The following is a 7693-nucleotide window of genomic DNA, read 5'->3' as shown; positions in this document are numbered from 1 at the left end:
GGAAGCAGGAGCTGCAGCTGTAGCTGCTGCTAAAGAGAAATGAATATTAACTGCCCTGGCAGTAGCTAGAACAAGATTCTGCGAGGGCACGCAGGGAAGGTAAGTAGGATTTTTTTTATGCTTTTCTCATGGGGGCATGCATACAAGGATAGGGATTAGGAACCATGCATACAAAGATAGGGATGAGGAGCCATGCATACTGGGTTAAGGATGAGGAGCCATGTAGACAGGGATGGTATAAGGAAGCATGCAAATGTGGCGCCCCTGATGGTCCAATCACTACAGAGGTACTGCACCTCAGCCAGAGTTGTGGTACTCCGCTCTTGGGTAAGAGGGGACAATACCCAGTACCCACACACTAGCATCCAACACCAGATCCCTTTAGGCCAAGGGGGAACTAGGTAGATTGTGTGGGTGGAGGAAGTAGAGAAGGGGAGGAGTCAGAGGGAGTTGTCATGGAAACAGGAATCAGTTGTAGGGAGATAGGCAGTTGGTGCTGGGGACTGAAGGAGAGAGGAGTACATCCCTAGACTAGTGCAGCATGAGAGGAAAGAGGAGAGAATGTAGGGGTCTTAGGGGCACGGGAAGTGAGGAATCCACCCGTGGTGCCCGAATCCACATCGACTGTAGTCGGGTGGAGGGACTAGGTCGCAGGAGGGGACCGGCCCCAGACTTGAGGAGAAACTAAGTACTCAGCTAACAAACCGGAGGCTGTAGCGACTGTATGTGCTACAGCCAACTCCATACACATTTGCTGAAAGGGCAGCCAGATAGGATCAAGGAGACTAAGAGAATGTCGCCCAACAGAATCCGAGGCTGCTGGCTTGGGACACTGTGTGTGAAGGCGCAGGGCAGAAGAGGTGGGAGCCAGAGCAGAGAGATGGCCAGGAAAGGAGCATAAAAAGGGGGTTCTGGTAGTGACCCCCAAACTACCGGAGAGCTGGCTGGACCACCAACCCGGAGGACACAGCACCAAGGGCTGGGGATTGTAACTGTCAGAACTGTGAGTAAAAGTGTGAAGACTGCACTCCGCTGTGTCCTCAGATTATTTACTTATATTTGCCCTGCACTACAACCATTACCAACTTCGTTAACACTATAATTGCCCTGGGGCATAGCTCCACCTGTGGAGAGCTGTATCAATTCTCCTGCATCACCAACAGCCCCAGTAGCCTCCTTAAGCAGCGTTGGCTATCTCCTTATTGCCTAAAACCATGGGTGGTGTCACGACTTTATTTCAACTAACTTCCCCATCTTTATTTGATTGGATGCGCAGGGCCACGGACCGGGTCACTGCAGCTGTGACTTCCCATGAAGAACTGACCAGCCCGGTACCAAGTTCCCCGGCCCTTGCAGGCACCGCACATACAAGGATAGGGATGAGAAGCCATGCAGACAAGCACGGAGATAAGGATCCATGCATACAAGGATAGGAATGAGAAGCCATGGAAACACGGATGGGGATAAGGAGCCATGCATAAATGGATAGGGATGAGGAGCCATATAAACACGGATAGGGATAAGGAGCCATGCATACCAGGATGGGGATGCGGGGACAATGCATACCCGGCTTATACTCAAGTCAATGCGCTTTCCCAGTTTTTTGTGGCAAAATTAGGTGCCTCGGCTTATACTCGGATCGGAGTATATAAGGTATATTCAATTTTGATTCATTTAACAAGCCAGTTGTAAAACATCTAAATGAAACCCCTCACCCCCACACCTGCTGGGCAACTCTTTTTTTGATTACTTATTTACCTGCTTATCATATTTGTCAACTTGAAATTTTTTATGACCATGAACCAGGGTTGCCCAAAGCGATCCTCTCATCTCTAGTTAGTTTATTTCTATCAATTAACAAAATGCAAAGTGAATGAATAAAAGAGAAATCGAAATCACGTCAATATTTTGTGTGACCAGTTTGCCTTCAAAACAGCATTAATTCTTTTAGGTACACTTGCAAAAAGGCAGGGATTTCATAGAATTTTAGTCATGTGTATGAGTAACCAATTATGCCAAACAGGTGGTATTGATGATTATTTTCATATAATGGTTGAAGCACTGTCATTAACAGAAACATCTGTGTAAGAGGCTTATAACTGGATGAGGGACAGCCAATCTCCACTACAAGGGTGAGGTTGTGGAAGACGTTTTTTTCACATCTCCACCAAACCTGCTACTTCTGCTTTTGCTTCCAGGTGCCGCTACGCTACAAGCAGCGCTGGTGATAGAGGAGATCAGAAGCTTTTGATGCTAGTCTCTATCCAGCCACTAAGGTTAGAGTGGCTGGAACCTGTAGTGCCATCCAGTCTTTCAGTATGGGTGCATGTGCTGTCCAGATGAAGTTAATAGCTCCCTGCTCGCCACCCTACTTAGGCTTCCAGCTTACTGCTGGAAGCTGCCAGATACACAAAGAGAAAACACCTTTTGACAAACGTGCAAAAATACTCTGTTGTAAAAAATATATAACAGTAGACAGCAAGTGCTAGTAAAAAGATGATAATAAAAAGCAGGGTATTTAGTTGATACTTTTTTTGCAAAAAATGTATACTAAGCCACCGTGACGTTGATGGAGTGGCTTAGTATACATTTTTTGCAAACAATATATCAACTAAATACCCTGTTTTTGTTATCATCTTTTTACTGGCACTTGCTGTCTACTGTTATATATTTTTTACAACGGAGTATTTTTGCACGTTTGTCATACTGTGTTTTTTCTTTGTGTTTCAGTCTTTGGGTGGTGTGAACACTGTCCAACCAACCTGTTCACTTTTGTGCATGTCACATGTGTTTTTAATCTATTAGTTTCTCGCTTATGCAAGGTTTGGGAGATTCCCGCCCTCTCTTGTGTGACATGCACATAAAGAGCCGTCTTGCACAGTGTGCCCACATCAGGAAGTGCCTTTCTGAATCCTGCTCATATAGGTACTGTTCACATGATCAAGTTTTAAATACATTAGATAGGACTGCTCCGAGATGGGTATACCGTGACGTTAGTGGAGTGGCTTAGTATACATTTTTTGCAAAAAACGTATCAACTAAATACCCTTTTTTGTTATCATCTTTTTACTAGCACTTGCTGTCTACTGTTATACTGTATATATTTGACAACAGAGTATTTTTGCATGTTTGTCATACTGTGTTTTTTCTTTGTGTTTCAGTCTTTGGGTGGTGTGAACACTGTCCAACTGACCTGTTCACTTTTGTGCATGTCACATGTGTTTTTAATCTATTAGTTTCTTGCTTATGTAAGGTTTGGGAGATTCCTGCCCTCTCTTGTGTGACATGCACATAAAGAGCCTCCTTGCACAGCGTGCCCACATCAGGAAGTGCCTTTCTGAATCCTGCTCATATAGGTACTGTTCACCTGATCAGATTTTAAATACATTAGCTAGGACTGCTCCGAGATGGGTATACCGTGACGTTGGTGGAGTGGCTTAGTATACATTTTTTGCAAAAAACGTATCAACTAAACACCCTGTTTTTGTTATCATCTTTTTACTATCACTTGCTGTCTACTGTTATATATATTTTACAACATAGTATTTTTGCATGTTTGTCATACTGTGTTTTTTCTTTGTGTTTCAGTCTTTCTGTGGTGTGAACACTGTCCAACCAACCTGTTCACTCTTGTGCATGTCACGTGTGTTTTTAATCTGGAAGCTGTCAGATATAGCTCTGTGTTTCTCTGGCTAGGTGTGCTTCTTCTTCTCTTGATTTTAGTGTATTCCTGTTTTGTCCCGGGCTCATTTGTGACTATTCTTATAGATGCTGATTTTGTCCTTGACATGACCTCTCAACTCTGACCTTACTTGGCCTCCATTCCTACCCCTGGACAGCAGCCCTTCCATGGTAGCATTCCTCTGGGCCCTGGGTACAAAGCAGCAATTTGAGCGGAGACCATCAATTAAATAAGCAAGGGGATCACCAGATGCATAAATTCAAACTACTACCAAACCAGAAAAAAGTACATTCATCAAAGGATTGGGATCACCACATTAATAATTTGATTCAAAAATAACTGACTACAGAGAAATCCTAATACCCTTTAACCCCTGTACAGGGATTTGGTTTTATAATAGGACCCAGAGGAATCACATTAATAATTTGATTCAAAAATAACAATTTTTATTGTAAACACCACATACAGATTGTTAAAAACATTTAAAATCCCAAGCAAATCGGTGACGCACTAGTGATATCGCTAGCGATATGGCTATGTGTAAAGGGCCCTTAAGACACACAGTCTGGCTCATGTCTCACCTACTCTATTGTGTATCTGACTTAGTGACGACTGACCTAGCAGTAGTGGGGTAAAGTATAGAGAACTGCTGTGTGGCCTCTGGAGTATTTATGACTCACTATTGCTGGATCACTTACCTTTTTGCACCTTAATGATTTGTTGTTCCATTGGAACTAGACATCTAACGCTATAAAGTGTATATGATATTGGATTCTTATTGAATTTGGTGTGCATCAGGATCTGTATTTAGTCTGTCCAACAGCATGCATATATGGTATATATATCATTTGATTGTGTGACACATGTGCCATCAGATTAGACTGTGTGGGATCTTTTCTGAGTATTTTACTCTTATATTCTTTGGACCCAAATCCTCTGTCCTTTTTTGCTTGGGATTTTAAATGTTTTTAACAATCTGTATGTGGTGTTTACAATAAAAATTGTTATTTTTGAATCAAATTATTAATGTGATTCCTCTGGGTCCTATTATAAAACCAAATCCCTGTATAGGGGTTAAAGGGTATTAGGATTTCTCTGTAGTCTGCCAGACGGAGTAGATTGTACTGTACCAAGTCTGTCCAAGGCAGTCTTTTGAGCTTGTGGCCTAAGGCAAATGTTTCAGATTTCATGTCAAATGCTATACAGTATAGCAAGACTAAGTACAAAAACAAGGCACAAAGTAGTTATACTGCTTGAGCAAGATCTCTCATAGGCAAAGTTGTCAAAGCAGACAGGAGTACAAGTTCTTTTAAAGAAACACCAAGAAATGAGTAACATTGAGGACTGTAGACGCAGTCAAGGAAACTTATTGTAGCAGGTGACACATCATGCTTAATTTGTTTTGAAATCGGAAGATGTCTAGTAGTGCCATCAGCTCACAATTGGTAACAACCAGTGGAACACAGCTATACCCATCTATTGTTCTGAGAAGTTTTTCCCAGAACTATTGTACATATTAGAATTGCAACCAAAAATCCATACCTTCCACGTGGAAACAAGGTGACTCAACAAGAAGAAAAACATAGGAGCTGTGGAGCAGAAAAATACAGCAAACAATCTGGCCTGAAAATGGTGAAATATTTCCCTATATAGAAGGAAGATTGTTTGCTGAAGGACTGGAGAGAGGTACAATAACGAATGTCTGCAGGCAACAGTGAAGCACAGGGGAGGTTCCTTGTAAATTTGGGTCTGCATTTCAGCAAGTAAAGTTGGAAATTTGTTCAGGACCAATGGTATCACCAATAAGGAGAAACACAGGCCGATAATTATCCTTCAGGCATTATAATCAGGAAAGCATCCGATTAGCTGCAAATTTATTTTGCAGCAGGACAACAACGAAAAACATACAACCCATGTCATTAAGATCTATCTTCAAGAGTCCTGGAAATTATGATATGCCGTTAAAGGGAACTTGTCAACTCCTATGTAGCATGTAAAGTGTCCTCAGTGCGTTGGGGACACTTCACATGCTACAGAGGACATGACAGGTTTCCTTGAACGTTAACATCGTTGAGTCTATCTGAGATTACATGAAGAGATAAAAGGATTTGCACAAGTCTACATCCACAGTAGATCGGTGTTTAGTTCTCAAGATGTTTGGAAGAATCTCCCTGTCAAGTTCCTTCAAAAATTGTGTGCAAGTGTATCTAGAAGAAATAATGCAGTTTTCAAGGCAAAGAATGATCACATAAAATATTGATTAGATTTAGATTTGCTTGTTCATTTTGTATTGTGCTAATTGCTAAAAAAAACTATTAACATTTCTATTTTTTAAATTATTCTTACTTTACGGCATTTTGTTCACAAATGTATTAAACTTTGCACAGTACTTTGTTTTTACAGCCCATACTTCTGATATGAAGACATTGGCTGTATAATCTGTGAACTGTAAATGATAATTAGAGTCAAATTTCATCAGTGTAAAAACGAATCATGGATGCATCAAATATGGTAAAAAAATCGCTCTATTTTTAGGTATTGTCCAGTAGTTTCTTGATGGTTGGCAACGCTGTAATTAACTGGATGACATGCCCTTTTGACATAGAAAATCTCCTGTAATAATAAATTAATACAGTAAACATGGTTCATTTTGTTAATTTGTTTTTTTATTTTTTATTTATTTTTTAAATTTTTGGTACAGCTCAATTCTTTCAAAATAAAATATTTATTTTTCCCCCCTCTTTTAATAAAATAAATAAATAAAATTACTTGGAAATTGTAACATCATTTTTTTTTGTAAAATCAAATAATTAAGACAAAATCAAATATAAACTAAAACCTGGATTCTCTCTAAAGAAAAACACAAAAATTAAACATTTCAATTGTAAAAATGAAGAAATAAAGCAAATCACCTGTAAGGTTAACATGGACGACCTTGAATTGCACTTAATTTTCAAAAAATGAGTCTAGTTGATATAGTGCAAGTTTATTGCCATGTATGACAAGTTGTATCCACTTCACTCTATTACTTAATGTGTTGATTAAGAGTGCACTTCAATAATAGAACTGATCCACCAATTATAAAGAAATCAAACAAAAATGTGTCTATTCTATTTAAACTTGCCGTGGAGCCTAATCTACTGCTACAGCCAAGGATAGCACCTTGCCGGTCCATATTTTACAAAATATTACAAAATCGATAGTTACTTAAACGAAACTAAAAGTTTCAAATCACATATGCAGAAAAGTTCCACTTTGGTTAGATCATTATAAAGAGGTGGTGAAAACTAGCTACTTGCTGAGTGAAACTGCTCTGAAAAATGTAATTCCTCACTCTCTCAGGCCCAAGTCAAGTCAATTATCATGGATCCATGCTTATGCATAAATAAGCATGTATTGGCCAAGGGTTACCCCTTTTGGGTATGTTCGTAAGTGTCGGATTTGACATAAATTTTAGCACAAATTATGTACTGAAAGCTGGAGACCACCCAAAGCTCATACATGTTAAAGGACTTTCCACAGTCTTGTTGAAATGCATCAGAAAATTTATGCGCAGACTTTTCTACATGGAAAAGTCAAGTATAAGCCCAACTCAATGACAATAGAACTAATCCATGAGCAGATCCACAATACATACTGAAAATCAATGATTGGAACAAGCTGTCACAAGAAATGGAAGTCTTCAAACAGAGGCGGGACAGACATCTGTCTGAGACGGTTTAGTGAAACCTGCATTGAGTAGAGGGTTGGACATGATGACCCTGGAGGTCCCTTCCAACTCTTAGGGTCCGGTCACACATAGCGATCTCGCTAGCGAGATCGCTGATTTTGTGACACATCAACGATCTCGCCAGCTAGATCGCTATGTCTGACGAGGATCAGCAACCGGCCCCCCTGCCGGTTATCGCTGATCGTGCTCGAGCGGCCTGGGCCATTTTTCCATCGCTGGTCTCCCGCTGCCCAGCACGCATCGCTGCGTGTGGCAGCAAGAGACCAGCGATCAGCGACGCT

This window comes from Dendrobates tinctorius, unplaced genomic scaffold (genome assembly GCF_039654945.1).
Source record: "Dendrobates tinctorius isolate UK_male_01 unplaced genomic scaffold, ASM3965494v1 ptg000292l, whole genome shotgun sequence".
NCBI classification, from domain to species: domain Eukaryota; kingdom Metazoa; phylum Chordata; class Amphibia; order Anura; family Dendrobatidae; genus Dendrobates; species Dendrobates tinctorius.
This window is presented reverse-complemented; position numbering follows the sequence as displayed.